At 46.1% G+C, this 15,217-nt stretch overlaps 1 protein-coding gene and 1 long non-coding RNA gene across 6 annotated transcripts in view; both read right to left on the reverse strand.

The window, feature by feature from the left end:
* The window catches only part of FAM168A (family with sequence similarity 168 member A), a 165,989-nt gene that overhangs the window by 49,291 nt on the left and 101,481 nt on the right, over positions 1 to 15,217 (reverse strand). The gene's annotated exons all lie outside the window — the stretch shown is intronic.
* Positions 2,960 to 15,145, reverse strand: LOC146588397 (uncharacterized). Its single transcript, XR_014897428.1, has 2 exons — positions 14,005 to 15,145; positions 2,960 to 3,753 (listed from the first exon to the last, which is right to left on the reverse strand). It is a non-coding gene; the product is annotated as an uncharacterized LOC146588397 (long non-coding RNA).

Raw genomic sequence — 15,217 nt, forward strand, 5'->3', positions numbered from 1 at the left:
GTCAAAAAATGACTGAGATRGTTTTGTAGCCTTTCTTTGGCAACAGCCAACTTCAGCTGGAGATCTAAAGCTCTTAACTCCCACGCAGAAAACTCAAGTGACGTCTACTGTAGACCAGATTCCTCCTGTCCAAGTAACATTTCAGCTTGAYGTCTCTCCATGGTGTCATGGATGTCTACCCGTCAGCTTAAGCTCTGGAARGGTAGAAGTGAAGCATGTGCGCTTTCCTTACAGGCTATTCTTACTGCTTCTGCTTGACTTTACCCAACATCTTCCCYGTCACTCAGGCCAATAACTTCAGCACCATCTTCAGCTCTGAGTTTTTGGGGTTCCCACATCCAAATCAGGTCAGTCTTCAGTCTCTGTGCGTAACATCCTTAAAACACAGCCTTTCCCCATCCATCTGGGCACCCTTAGCGTCTCACATCCCAACCATCATCATGGTTGTTCCCTCTGATCTTGACAAAAGCACTCCTGTTCCACCACTATCTATTCAGAATGCTGCTACAGAGATCGTTTCTGCGGCTCATTACTTTCTCCATGCTGTTGTTCCTTTGCTCAGTTTGACCGGCTCCCTTTCCTCCATCGGGGTAYGGAATCGGTGTCTCTTTTTGAGGCTCTCCATAGCGTGTTCCTCCCTTCGCCACCATCCTCAGGACTGAGCCACCGACTCCTCCTTGGGCCCCCCAGCAGGCCAGCCTTGCTGGTACTGCTCACTCACTGCGTTTCAAAATAAGCATCTCCCGCTCCAGCTGTCACACCAAAAAGGGCAAGAAYTCCCCCTAAACATCCAGCATCACCTCGAAATACCCCTTTGATCGTATACATCCAAAAACCCTCGTAAAAACTAGGCTGCTCCTGCGCTGAAGAAGGCGGCTTACGATTTTGCTCTGTGCTTGTGCGCTGTCTGGTACAAGGAGATGCTCATTCACAAGCCAGGCTCCTAAGTATCACCTAAAACGCTCAGGAACATTTATTSTCACCGTTGCTAACTAGATTGGTTTCACTACCAGTTTAAAAGGGGTCAACGATAGATTCCAAGAGCATCAATCCACACTTCGATCACGAGAGCTCAGTGCTTAGCGATTAGAAACCTGCCCACGAAAACAGCACGCGCTGCGTTCCGGCGTTTGCGCGAGGACCAAGGAGATCTCTGAGGAATTCGAGTCAAAGATGAGACCATTTCATAGAGGCACCAAGAGGCACAGCAAACTGCAAAAGACCACGCAGCGAAGCYCTGCGCGCAACCTCCTCGTCCAGCGTTCACCTCTCGCCTGCTCCAGACGACATCCTCTTAGCAACACGGCCTTTTTATATACGAGCTAAAACATTTAATCATTCTCCCCGTCTCTGCCGGCCTCTTAAACGTCTGCAGCGAAAAACACGAATCCACCTTGCATTAACAACACCCAGGAGGAAGCACCCTGGAGATCCACCTGCTCGTACGCAAGGAGGGAACTGAGCGTTCACCGCTCAGGAGGTGCCCGGGAGGAAGCTGGGGTCAGCTCAGCGAATGCCAGAAAGAAAAACAACCGAAAAAAAAAGAGAGAGAGAGAGAAAGAAAGTAGGTCAAGCAATTCACATTTGCTGAAAAGAACAAAGAACGCTGCAGATTTTTATTACCTTATGCAAGTGCTACAAATATCAGAGGCATCCTTTTTATCTGATTCAAATCCCACATGAGTAATCCATGATTAAATTTAGCGGGTGTGAAATTTCATTAGGTCGTTCAATTTTAAGCATATTGGATAATGAAGTTCTGTCGTCCTTCAGAATTAAGGGAGGGGGGAATAAAAAAAATGAAGGCTGTAATTTTTACCTCCCTCCCAGCCTTCCCCCGTCTGTGAGATTATTCTCATTCACGTAATACATCAGCGTCTCACAGCTCCATCTCTGATGCACTTACCCAGCACGTGGCCTTATCTGCCGAGGGAGGTCAACGGCTTGCAAACGCCGGCAGACAGTGAAGAGCTCGGCTGAACCTTTTGACTGTGCTGTCAAAAGCTAACCCCAAAGTAGATTTAACCTGCTGCTTGTTTAGTGTGAAGATAAGAAAAGCAGTTTTTTTTGAAATGAAGACGCAGAGCAGCTGACTACATTTTACAAACTACAGCAGGGAATTGTTTTTTTTAAAAAAAAATCACAATTTCTCAGAAAACTCTTTGCACTAACTTGAAACTATCGCACAAGATCACATTTCTGTTGGCACAGGAAAAAATTTTAATAGGTAGCAGATGCCCCCATTAAGGCTTCATTTGCCACTGCAAAGACGCAGAGAGTTTGGAGAGAACCCACCAGCCCACTTCATACCGAAACGCTCCTGCTGAAACGAAACCAAAGAGGTTGGGAAGTTTCATGCGCTTTTTTTTTTTTAATTGCGCTTTTTGGAAAATTCTACTTTGAAATCACCCTTTATAAAAAGTCAGCACTGGTGGGATTTTATAAGGCCAGAGGTGCARCTGCGGAGAGTGGACCAGGTTTCTCAGGACTCTACCAGCCGTTTGACTCTACGCTGCCTTGAACTGTACAGTCAGGACAAGCTAATGTTGCTTGATTTCCCCACTAAAAAGACTAAACAGTTAAGCTTTAAATTTTCAAAAGTAATGGACGATAAGCTTGTACAATTTGGAAAAAGTCCAGCTCGGAAGGAGTTAAACGACAGCCCTGATTTGTCTTGCTGTATTTGCAAGACTCTTCAGCACCCAGATGAATCCACTCTATGCCAGCACAAGTAAATAATATCTATATACACACATGCATATATAGATGTATTTTCATCCTGATGTCATTCACCCAAGCATGATGACAAATAACTGGTTGTGAAACAGTTGTTGTCAATTCTGCCTTAATCATGTGTTTACTTTCAATCTTGACAGAAGTTGCAATATTTCTGCCATTCTCCTAAAYGGCTACCAGCTGTTTTGAGTAAATGAACTGAATACAGCAAACACCAATCTGCTTTCTGTAGTCTTCTGCGCTTTATTGTTGGATATTTTTCACATTAAGGCAGGGAAAAAAAAATAAAACAAAAAAACAGTGAAGAATCTGAGAAGAGGAGGAAGAAGAGGCTGAARCATCACACGTGCAGAGAAGCACCACAAAAAAGATCGCACTCGTGTAGACATTGCTGGCGCAAGACCAGCATTTATTAAAAGTATACCCCAATATTGCACATGTATTTTAAGCAAATCCTGCTAGGAACTCATTTCAGAGGCTCCTAGAGTAGTAGTTGAGCATCCACAGCAAAACAAATTAAACAATACAGAATGCTGAAAAAAGCGACAGGCCAACCTGCAATTTTAAATAGCACTGCTGACCTTTTTCTGTCAATACCTATTTTCTGGCCAAGCTCCACCGCATCCTCCTTCAACTTCATCCAAACCTGCCTTTTTGACATTACTAAAATRTATGTCCATGTCTGGATTAATGTAATTCTTGGCCTGGTTATCCCTCATGCAGCCTAAGCAATGCCCACTTGCTTCAGTGATCTTGCATTCCCGTCTATCAGCCACTTCTTGGACGCTCTTCCTGACTTCCTGACTCCCAGAGCTAAATGTCTTCACCAGCCACGCTATCAGACTCTTCGAAAGCCGAAAATACAGTGGCAGGTATGTTCAGTAACCCACAAGAAGGCAGCAAACCTTCCCTGGCTTTGTCCCACTGCAGGCTGTCCCAGGCCACCACCACCGGAAAGCTCTCCAGATTTGAGCCTCTGATAGTCACCAACATCTGCCCATGGAGAGCTCCAGGGAGCTGGAAAGGARAGAAGGAAAGACTGATTTCGAGAAGCTGAAAGATTGTCTTGGAGAAGTTCCTGCCTGAGTTCTGTGCGGAGAGGAAGCACGCAGGTGGTGGAAGCGGGGACCAGCTAGCCAGCAGGAATGAAGCATATTGCCCAAGTGTACATGGTTGGCATCAGAAAAGCCACAGCTCTGCTGGAGGTGACACTGTCAAGAAAGACAAAGGGCTTCTATAGGTACCGTGGCAGCAAAAGRAAAACTAAGGAAGACACGGACCTACTGAAGAGTGAGGCAAGGGACACAGCACCAAAAGTCATAGTGAAGATCAAGGTACTCAGTCTTCCTCGCTCTGGCTTTACTGGTTCGGTCTGCTCCCATGTGCCCCACAGCAGACTGTTGTGGCAGAGTCTGAAGGACTGAAGTACCACTCACGGTAGAATAAGATTGAGTCACCAACCACTTGAGCAACTTGGACGTATACAAGTCTATAGGTCCAGACAAGAGGCATCTGAAGGTGTTGAGGGAGTTGGCTGATGTCACTACAACTACCGATTATCTCTGAAAAGTCATGGTGATCAGGGAAGGCTTCRGATGATTGGGAAAAGGAAAAGATCATACCCATCCTCAGAAAGGGCAAAGAGGCAGACCTGGGGAATGGCAGGCCAGGCCTTACCTCCACATCCCGAAGGTTATGAAGCAAATCCTTCTGGAAGCCATAAGCAGGCACATGAAGGATAGGAAGATGACTAGGCACAGCCAGTGCCCCGACTACCATACCCATCTACCCTGATCGCCTTCAGTACTGAGATGACTGGCTCGGGGCTCACCAGAGAGCAGCAGATTTAATTTACCCTGACTTTAGCAAGGCTTTCAGCATGGCCTCCCACGGTATAAAGGAATTTTTCACTGCCATTGGAGTAATAAAAGTTATAAAGGTAATAAAACTCTGGTTTTATTAGCAAAGGTGTAGCCAGCAGGGCTACAGCCAGGGAAGTGATTCTTCCCCTCTCTCCAGCAAATGCGAGACCATGTCTGGACAGCRTGTCCGGTCTGGGACTCCCCAGTACAAGACAGACAGGGGAGTGTCCCCATACTAGAGTGAGACCAGCCGAGATKGCCAGGGGCCTGGAGCATACAGCATACGAGAGGATGAGAGCCAGGTTCACTCAGCCTGAAGAACAGAAGGCGACGGGGAGATCTTGTTGCCATCTACAGCTACCTGGTAGGTRGTTACAGAGAAGACAGAGACAGATTCTTGCTGCAGATGCACAGCAAAAGCGCTAGATGCCATGGGCACAAGCAAAAATCACAGTGAGGGCGGAACTGGGACCCGGAGAGGGTATATCCCTTCTCGGTGATACTTGCAACTCAATTGGATATGACTCTGAGCAACATCATCGAACTTTGAAGTTGGCTTTGCTTTGAGCCAGGGGCAGGAAAGAAAGCTCTTCAGAGGGCCCTTCCAAATTAAATATTTCTAGTATTCTAATGTATTATCCAGAGAGTTTCTGACACAGAAATATTTAATAAATAACTGCTCTTTTGCTCTTCTCTATTCCTCCTCTGTTCTTCAGTTCCTGCCTTCTCCGTCTTCTCTCTCTCCTCTAAAATAGTATCTTTCTTCCATACTTGCAGCTACAGCAAGCATGACTTTACATGAAATATATAAGAGATATAGCATGCCTATTTTTCACCTGGAATCTAAGAGGAGCTGGATTAATCTTGGGCACTGCTGTAAGTGGCGTCAAGCACGTTCTGTTATTAGCAGCAATGCTGGGAACGAAGAGGACAGCGGAGGGAGAACACTAAGTGCGTGCTCATTTGTCTGGTTACAGGTGATAAATTAGAATACGATAATAGCTCTAATCATTCCTGTTGAAGCTAATTTACTCTTTTTCTTTTCTTTTTTTCTTTTCATGGGGGTAGTTCTACACCTAAGCTTAATGAAAAGGTAAATAAAGCAGAGTGGAGTCACAGCATACATGGACTGAGCTGTCAATCAGAAGCGGAGCTGCTGCGTTGTTCGCTAATGATTTATAGCGAAGAGCTGTCCTAGACCCAAGYATTCGAACCACAAATATAATTCCCACGGTGAACTACAGTTGCCAGAGAGTGACATGAAACGGGGCTTTATGATTCAATGCAAGAATCATATGTCAGAGGTGTTTTCTCCAAGTGCAAGAAGCTGTAGGCACTCTGGAAAATTTACTGTGAACCAAGTAYAGACAGTCTAGCAGGAAAAAAGAAAAATAGCAAGATGATAACGCATTTAAATTAAGCCTTTAGCCAAGGCTACCTACAAAACATAAGGGCAGGTGAGATCAAAACCTGCCCAGAGGTGCGGACGGGCATCTCAGCACACGTGCCAGCATCTTCCCTCCGGGGCATCGCCAGTCCCCGCAGCACGGCCTGGCCACCCACCGCTCGGGCACACGCGCTGCTGCCTTTGCTGGGCACTTCAATTAAACCATCCCGGCTYGCTGCCAGTTTTAACGAGGGGGAGAACAGGTCACCCTCGAGGACGCCCGTCGCCCGGGCTGACCCGAGCTCCGCGTCCCGGACGGGGTGTCCTTTCCCTCTCGCACGGGGCCTGATTTGCGCTGCTGCTGCGATAAAGGCATGGATGATAACAGCCTGGGTTCAATAGCCAAGAAAGGGCATTTGCTCTTGCTGTCCTGATTCAGCGATAACGCAAGGCGGGGAGGAGGTGACAGCCCTTCACGAAATCCAGCAGTGATCCACTGCTAAAAGAAAAAGCAAGTAGTAAAGAAAAAACCTGCCACTGATACAAATTAAGAACATTAGCTGGACCAGAGAGGACTGTAGGGAATATAAAAAAAAAACTGCACAAAGTTGGGTGAATAAGCAAAACAAGAGCCAACAAAATCTACTGCTGGTAAGTGTAAATTAATACATATTGGCAGAAAAAACCACCCAGAGTATTAAGTGAACTAYAGCCATACAGGAAAAGCACTAGCTCCAGCAGTGCCAGGATGAAGGGAAACATCTCCTCAATGGACAACGGAGGTACAAGAAAGCAAATACGATGTTAGGACACATAAGGAAAGGCAGAGAGAAGCATTGAGCGTGCTGGATGTCTCTCTCCACATCAGTGGTTTGCGCTCATCCGGATGCTCTGCGCAGTGCCCATGCACTTCAGCTCCAAAGGAGTATCACAAAACTAATGGGGATTGGAGAATGGCAACAAAAATAAGAAAAGGCTCCGAAAAACTCTTTTATAAAGAGGAATTTACTGTTATACTATTTCACAGAGAGCTTGGCAGGATATTTTGGTGTTGTCTTTTTTCCAAACGCACCAAAAGATAAAGAGGGTATTGTAAAAGGATGTAAGAAGGATGATCTGGAGAACTTCAGCAGAAGCAAAAAGTCCTCTTACAGCTACTGTAGTAATGTCAAAGTTTTATAAACTGCCCAAATATATCTCGTTTGTAAATCCAGCACCTTAACTTCCTTCCAAACTCCCACCTCCCATTATACCTGTCATGGTTTATGTTCCCTGCAATGCACTTCCCTATGGAAAAGAACAGCTGCCGGAGGCCGACAGTGCAGTCCTTTGCTGTTGCATCWTATAAGATCCTTCCTGCCTCATCATCCTTGTTTTAACAGATGTTCCTCACAGACATCTGGTCTCACTGACCTTTTGACTAGAATCTCAAGCTTTACTCTGAAAACTGCTATTGGTCTTCATATTTTTGCCTAAWTTTTTCTTCCATCTTCTCCTTCATCACTGTTAAATCTGACAGACAGCTCTTTCCATTCTTATGCTGCAAGTATTTCCTTCCCTTAGCTTCCCACTCAGCAGTYTTTCTACGCCTGCTGATATGTCTCCCGATTTTCATCCCACCTTCGCAAGGCCTGACAAGTCAGCAAACATTTCTTTCACCTCCTGGGTCCCTAGACAGCTGGGTCTCGTAGGATCGTTGTCCTGGTGCACATGAATGATGAGGACCTGGCTACGTCTCTTTGAAAACAGTCCTCCCCAAAGCCCACTCACTCTTCATTTCCTTTGGTCCTCCTATCKTCATGGTACTTACTAGTCCAAAAGCAAGCTAGTTAGATACTTCAGGTCCTTGCTGAACCTCAGATCTGTCTCAAGAAGCCCTTCTTGGCCTGTAAGAGCAGGAGCAGCTTGTATCGAGTGCTTATGTACTGCTGCCTCCTGGACAAGCATCCTGCACCTACAGGCAGAAACTCATCTGGGCAAGAGCTCAGCCAGTGCTGGACTTACAGACTCATTGGTCATCAGCTCTTTATCAGTCTTAATATCACATCGGACCGCTTCGTCTAAATGTCAAAACCTAGACACCATGGTTAAGGGGGGTTTTTGCAGTTAGTCCTTTCACCGCCGAGGAGTCTAACACGCCGCCCCGTCACTGCGCACRCACTCGGCTCAGTCCCACAGCGCTGCTGCTCTCCATCCAGGTGACACCCGTTTCCATGCATTGCAAGGGTTATTTTTTATGACCGTTGGCAAAACGGGAGATGCGCTTCTCTCTGAACGCTCTAATGGTACTGGCTGCAAATGGCAGGATAAGGAAAATGAACCCGCAGAACAAAAAAAATTGTATTTCCAGGCTGCTACATTTCACCTGAGCATTCAAGAAGTAATTCTGGCCCTAACTCTACAGAGGCTCAGTTATGTTCTCACGGTGAAGTGCATGGAAGAATATATAGGATGAATCTAGCTTAAAATTTTCACAGGCTAAGAGTGAAAAACAAGAAGATTCAGTGCTTCCTATATACCTTGTCTTATATAACTATATATAACCTACATAACCCAAAAACCTACCCTATTGGAGTGCATAAAAAAAAAATCAGTGTCACACTCCTGAATTCATTTTCCATGACAGCGAAAACTTGCCTGAAGTAGCTTGAGACGTGAAATTTATAGTCCAAATTTGCAATAGGCACAAATCACCTCCACAATTATTTTGTYTCCTGTGCATCCTTAAGCAGCTTTTTTTTTGGAGCAGGAGCAGGCTTGCCAAAAGAAAAACCTCATTACACAACTGTCCATGGTCAAGTATTATTCCTCTATCATATCTGACAGAAACTAATCGTTGATTTCCAGAGTTATGGGGCAAAGGATTCACTGCAACTTAGAATAGCTCTGCATTTGCTGAGATGAGTAAAACTCAAGAAACCCTGGTTTTTACCAGTGACAGCCCGTGGCGAGGAGCTCAAAGGAAGACCTCTGTACTGAAGCCCTCTAAAGGCAGGTGAGACCACCTCCTTAGCTGTCATCACTTAGTTGTCTTCACTTCTACAGGCCACTAAGCTAAATATGCCCTTGTCACGATTTTAAATAAATATTTCAATTATGCTGAAGTGTCATCTGAGGAACAATATGGTGCCCAGCAATCTCTGATGAAGATGAAACCCAGCAGAAAGGGCTGTAAAACCCAAGAGTCCAAAGTTTTCCAGCCAACTGCTCCATAACTGCAAGTTCTGGGCAGAGCCAGGCAAGATCTGCCCATCTAGTGGCTATTCATGGTCCTACTCGAAATGCAGKGTTAAATACAACACAAGGGGCAGGTAGGACACAGAATACGGGTCAAAATCAATTGTAGGCTCTACACTGAATCTCCTGTCATCTGGGAGAGCTCTCCACCGCGAGAAGATCCAGCTCATTACAGTGCTAATAAACACACTTCAGCTTCCAGTGCTGCTACGTATGTCACCTGCACCAGCCATTTATTCTGAAATAATCTTTTTCGTTCTTATTTTTAAGGTGGCTTTATGATTATTAAGCCTTAATCAAAATAGGACCCTTGTTGCACAGTTTCTCCAGAGCCACATCCTCACAGCAGCGCTGCTGAGAGCCGCTCTCCTGCTCGCTGTGGGAAAGAAAGCATGCTCTGCCCCAGAAGAAGGCATGCTCCTGTCCAGCCAAACGCTCAAGCGCGTGCGGYGGTTCTTCCTGAACAGGAATGGGTTTAAAGCATTAGCCTGAACSTCTTCGTGAGTCAAGGCCGACACAATATAAAATGACAGGTTTTCCAAAGCCACAGCGGCTCTGCTCCCTGAACGCCGTTGGGCACGTTAGCAAGGACAGAAAGACAAATTCCCTACTGTACACCCGGCTGCCCCAAAGGGGCAAGACACAAATTAGAAAGACAAGCTGGATTCAAATCACAGCCCAGGAGAAGCCCAATCAGATTCGAAAAAGCAGCTCCAAAGAGTATCACTGTAAATTGTTACTTTAAAGCCACAGCATAAAACGAAAGTTCAGAAAAGGAAGTGGTGGCATTATTCGTTCTGCATGTTATTCACGCTCTTCTCAAGAAGACTTTCAAAAGACTGGTCTACTCTTGACCCSCCCTCCTCCAGCTTAGCTACACTTACTTTACAGATAGCAAGGGATGCCATCCRATCATATTAAATAAATGATGGCATTAGGGATGTCTAGGGAAACTTCTCGGAACAGACCCCCAATGGTTCACAAAAAAAGAACTAAAAGGAGACACGTCCAAAAGATCAGCCTGGTTGGAAGTTGGGATCTTACCTGTTTGATAACATTTCCAAAAAGCAGGGCAATTCGTAGAGGCTTTCAGGAGACTAAAGAAAATCTAGAGGCAGGTCCCTTTTCAAAGGAAATGTGAATGGGATAAAACTAATCTATTAGTGGTCAAGGGCATAGCATGGCCAAGTGAGGTTTAAAATTGAGRATTTTTCTAAGAAATTTTGGGAAGATGCACTGCAATTACTGTAAGCAGACGCATCTCTCATCCAGCCCTGAAGTATATGCTTTCAGGGTGTGTGATTTACCTACGGGAAGAGGTCAGAAGGGGTTAAGAAAGTAAATATGTCACGTGGTGAGTACACAAGTTGCATACTTTAGAAGGATTTATACAATGAATATGCCTGAAAGCCCTTACTTCCCAAAGGTTGAGTTACACACATGCAATAAATCTCACAAGTACCAAGACCTGATCAGAAAACTAAATACCCCATATATGTACTTCAGTACACATTTGTTACAGAGTGAAAGTAGACTTTGGGTTTTTTTAATTCTCTTTTTCATTTTATCCTGCAGAAACTGAGTTAGGGRACAAGGGGGAAATACATACAGAGTGGAAAGAAATATGACCTGAGAGRAACATGTTCATGACTTACACTACATGCATTTTTCACAGAAACAGACTGCACTTCCTAATTATTCTCCCTAATCTGTGCAACCTTTAATACAAGATAGGATATTATGCTGCCCTGCTTTAGTCATTTACTTGGAACAGGACACAGGGAGCAGATACGATCATCATCCGCTTCCTTTGATTCACACTTTGCTCCCTATGAAGAATGTCCTGTAATTAGGAAATTAAAGCACAACTGCAAGACTAAGCCAGCCTTCCARGAAGAAAATTGAGTCAAACTTCTGCTAACTGATAGATACTTACCCTAAGAATTCACTACAAAGCCTACTTCATTGTTAAGTTGGGAAAATCTTTGGGCAATGGTCTTGAAGCACAAGTGCAGTGTTGGAATCCAGAGACGGTTCCCAACTCAACAGAACAGCCAAGACAACTCCAGGAGAGGAATCAGCCCTCAGCCCTATGAACCTCCTGCTCTTCTTCTCTGCTTTCAGTTAATATTGGCTCCTCCTGCTATCAAAGATATGAGTAGCACCTGCTCTTCGTATCTCCACTAATTGCATTTCTAAGAAAACAAAACCATGTAACRTTCATCACACATCACGTCCCTCACTGCAGCGCACTGGCGTGAACGGGGATGKGCTTCAAACGAGCTGGCCCTACTGCTGCTTTCCTGCTTCCACRCAGTGACTCACCACCACGGATTCGGGAGGATGGGGAAGTCCACTGACAAAACAGCACCAGCTGCAGCACCTGTGTCCACRGAGCCTTCAGACCTTAAAGAACCCACACAAATAAATCAGGAAACCCAGCCCTCAGACTGCTAGTGCAGAAAAGGACACTGAACCTCTCTGTACAAGCCAGTATGGACAGACAAAGAGATTTTGATCCTGTCCTGCAAACTGCCTCCCTTGAGCCGCTAATGGGGCCAGATTTTAAGGTGCTGCTGTTTGATTTCCTCTGTGCCCACAGTATTACCAATTACCAGCTCCTCGAGGTCAGCTCCAGCCAAAGCACTCTAGGACTCAAACACTAACACAGAAGAGGGGGGAAAAAAGCAGCAATAAAATGTTCAGTTCTGCACACACTGCCCTGGACCTGGCTGCCTATTATGAAAGATGAAGGAAAGTCACTGCTCAGAGTGCAGCTGAGTAAGACAAATCTAACAGTATATTAAGATAAAAAAAAGGAACCGAACAGTGAATAAAGTCTTCAGACTACTAGGGAATCGAGCTGATGTTAAGAATAAGCTAAAGTGATCAACACAGTTGACAGAGAAGTCCTCTACAAAGCATTTCCATGCCAAGACTCTTCAGACAGCTTCAGTCACCAAGAAGAGACTTGACCCAATGTGCCCTGCTTTCCAGTAAAATGGAAAACTTGTAGGAGTAAATACATTTTGGAAAACCGCAAAGTGGTTGGACTGGAACAAAGAAACCCTCCAGTGAGTCTCTTATCTCAGACAGCAAGAGAAGAAATGAGAAATTTGCCTCTTGAGGTTGGAAGCGGACAAATCTCATGATTTGAGTCACAGCAGTATCCAAAAGCAGAAGGAGAAGGTAASCTTGCCTACGCCAGGCATCCCATGTATGCCCTATGCACCTTACCTTTCATCTAAGGCGTATGGATGTCTGCACATTTAGTTCTAGCTAAAGCCTTGATGTTCCCCATTCCCAGGCCTCACCTCTTCCGTGAACTGCTTGCTCATTCCAGGCTCTGACCGTCTTGTCAGCCTCGAGGAACGAATCCTTTATAATGCTGAGGAGGCAAAAAGTCATTGCCAGCGCTTTCTATAACAGCTCTGCAAAGATCTTAGTCCAGATAAAAAGTGAACCACAATTTTGAAGTCACGGGAGCAGAGCCTGGTTTGTTTAACCTCAAATTCCCCTTTGGCCATACCATGGAAGAGCACGTGGAAGACACTGTTAGCTTTGAGTACCAGAACTTCTGCAGCTGAAACACCAGATGTGTTTTGCAGACTCTAAGACCACTGACACGATGTTGGGTCCAACTGTGAGAGCRGACTCAGCACTGGCAACTCAAAAACTTCATCAAAAGAAAACAAATCAGGACTTCTTTTTGTTGTCTGCTGGGTTTGGCTAAACCCTTAGACTCGGGTCACGTTATTCATGATCTCCATCCGACCCCTGAGCACACAAACAAAGGAGGGAGGAAAAAAAGCTGAAATTCTCATGGGGGAACATGTCTCCAGGCCAAACTTTACAGTATTGGTCCTAAAATTTCAAGACCTGGCAGTAAGTCAGAAGAGCTTTTTTCAACCAAACTTGCAAATTTGCCAAAGCACATGGTTTCAATCACTCTAAAAAATGTCATTAACTCTTGTCAACCAGATAAGGCTCTGCACAAGCGGATAAGGCTCTGAGCAACCCAACTTAAGCCGAACCTGATGACTTCAGAGGTCCTTTCCAACCTGAGTTATTCTGTGATTCTCTATCAASTTTATTGGGCAGTTTCAAGTGGGAGAATACACCGAGGCTGGATTCAGAGCCCTGGAGGTGGCCAGGATGGTGTCCTCCTCCACTCGGCCGGGCTAAGGGCTCCAAGCTGGTGACAAATCTTGTGAGTACTCTCAGGACTAGAGCATATAGGTTCAAACCCTCCCTGAGAACTGGAGAACTGAAGCTGGTTCTTCCCTATCTTGAATTACAACCCTAACCCTGGGGCTACCAAAATTATCAACCCTCTTATCTCTTTGTTTCCTTCATTTTTCTCAAATTAAGCATTTGCGGTTGAATGAAACAATTTGTATTAAAGGAAACCAGACTGGCTGGCAGGCAAATGTGGTGTTTGGGGAAGAACAAATACTAATTTTTATTCCGACTGCACTGAATTATTTCTATGCTTTCAATTTGTCTGCCAAAAGAAATAACATCACTTCCACAGCCCTAATCGGTGAGGCTGTGAAAGGAAGTGGGCAGGACTAGGAGGGAAGAACAGGGATAAAATGGGGAGATTTTGGAGCCCAAGTCCAGAGGTGAGAACCAAACCACGGGGAAGCCCTTGAAGCAGAGCTTARAGACCAACAGAGAGTGATTTTCCTAGACCTTCTGGGCAGAGCAGCTACAGACCATCTTTTTAATTAATTGTGCATTTCCTACAGCACTTTTAAATGTCYGTGAACTGAGATGAACCTTTTGCTCTGTACGAACGCTTCTCCTGCTACAGCATGCTGCAACATTCGGTCACTCCCAGACTGGAATCAAGGCAGATTTAATTGTGCAAATAAAATTACGGCTCCTTTCCTTGCGAAGAATTGCTGTGATTATACCTCTCTTTTTCCATGTTCCGCTGCATGTACCTGAAACGTTTTATAAGCAAAAAAAAAAAAAAAAAAGGCTGGGTTTTAAAGTTGTATTTCATCTTTAAAACTATACAGTGCCTCATTCTTTTCTTTACAAAAGGTCACGTAGATACATAGGCGGGGAGGAGGAGCTCAGTCTACAGGATTAAAAGATAACAAGGCTGTCAACCTTGTAACTCCGGGATCAGGCTGGAGGCTTACAGGTACCGAATAATAATCCCACGGTGGAAGCAGAGCGAACGCGCGGCCACCGCGGGGACGAGCGCGCCGTAAGCGCTATCCGGGCGCCGGGGGAAGAGCCGAAACCACGCGCTGTCACGCCGGCAGCCGCACCGAAGCGGGTGATTCCTGTAAGCTGGCACAGCGCAAGACGGGCAAACGCCACCTCCGCAGACATCCGACCGCGCCGTTATCCCGCTCCGGACTCCCCAGGCGAAGCGTTCACCGTTCTCGAGCTGCTCCCACAAAGCGGAGGGAGCAAGCGCTGCTGATTACGGGGGGCCGTGCTAGGGAGAGGAGGGGGGACACAAGGAGATGCTACCCAAAAAGGGCCATTTAACAGCCCGCGCTGTCCTGCGGTTTGTTTTAGCCCCGCGCCATTCTTCTCCGCTGCTGAATTTGCGGTTGATGCCCCGGCCACCGGCAGACTCTGTCCCTCCAGGCGCCACGCTTGGCTCTCGGAGCCCAATTCCCCACATCGGCATCGCGCCGCTCGCCGTGCCCATCTCAGAGCTCTGCCAGGCCCGGCGCCACTCCCCGCTCCTGGCCTTGTTACAAACACGGCAAAGTCCTTCAGGAGAATTAATCCCACGGGTTTCGGACCTGCGTCAGGAAAAGCTCCCGCTGCTTTCCCCGCGGATCGTTAATTGCCTGCAGAGGAAGCCTGCAGCTCCTGGAAAGCTGCCCGCCCGGCCGCCCTTGCGCGGAGCCTCTCCGCCGGCAGCGCGGGGCTTGGGAGGAATTTGGCTACGATCACATACCTGACCTTGCGGGGGAACGCTTTCRGATGGCAATTAAAACAACTGCTAATTGCTTTATCCTCC

This window comes from Rhea americana, unplaced genomic scaffold (genome assembly GCF_003343005.1).
Source record: "Rhea americana isolate MKP2758 unplaced genomic scaffold, rheAme1 scaffold_516, whole genome shotgun sequence".
In the NCBI taxonomy this organism is placed as follows: Eukaryota; Metazoa; Chordata; class Aves; order Rheiformes; family Rheidae; genus Rhea; species Rhea americana.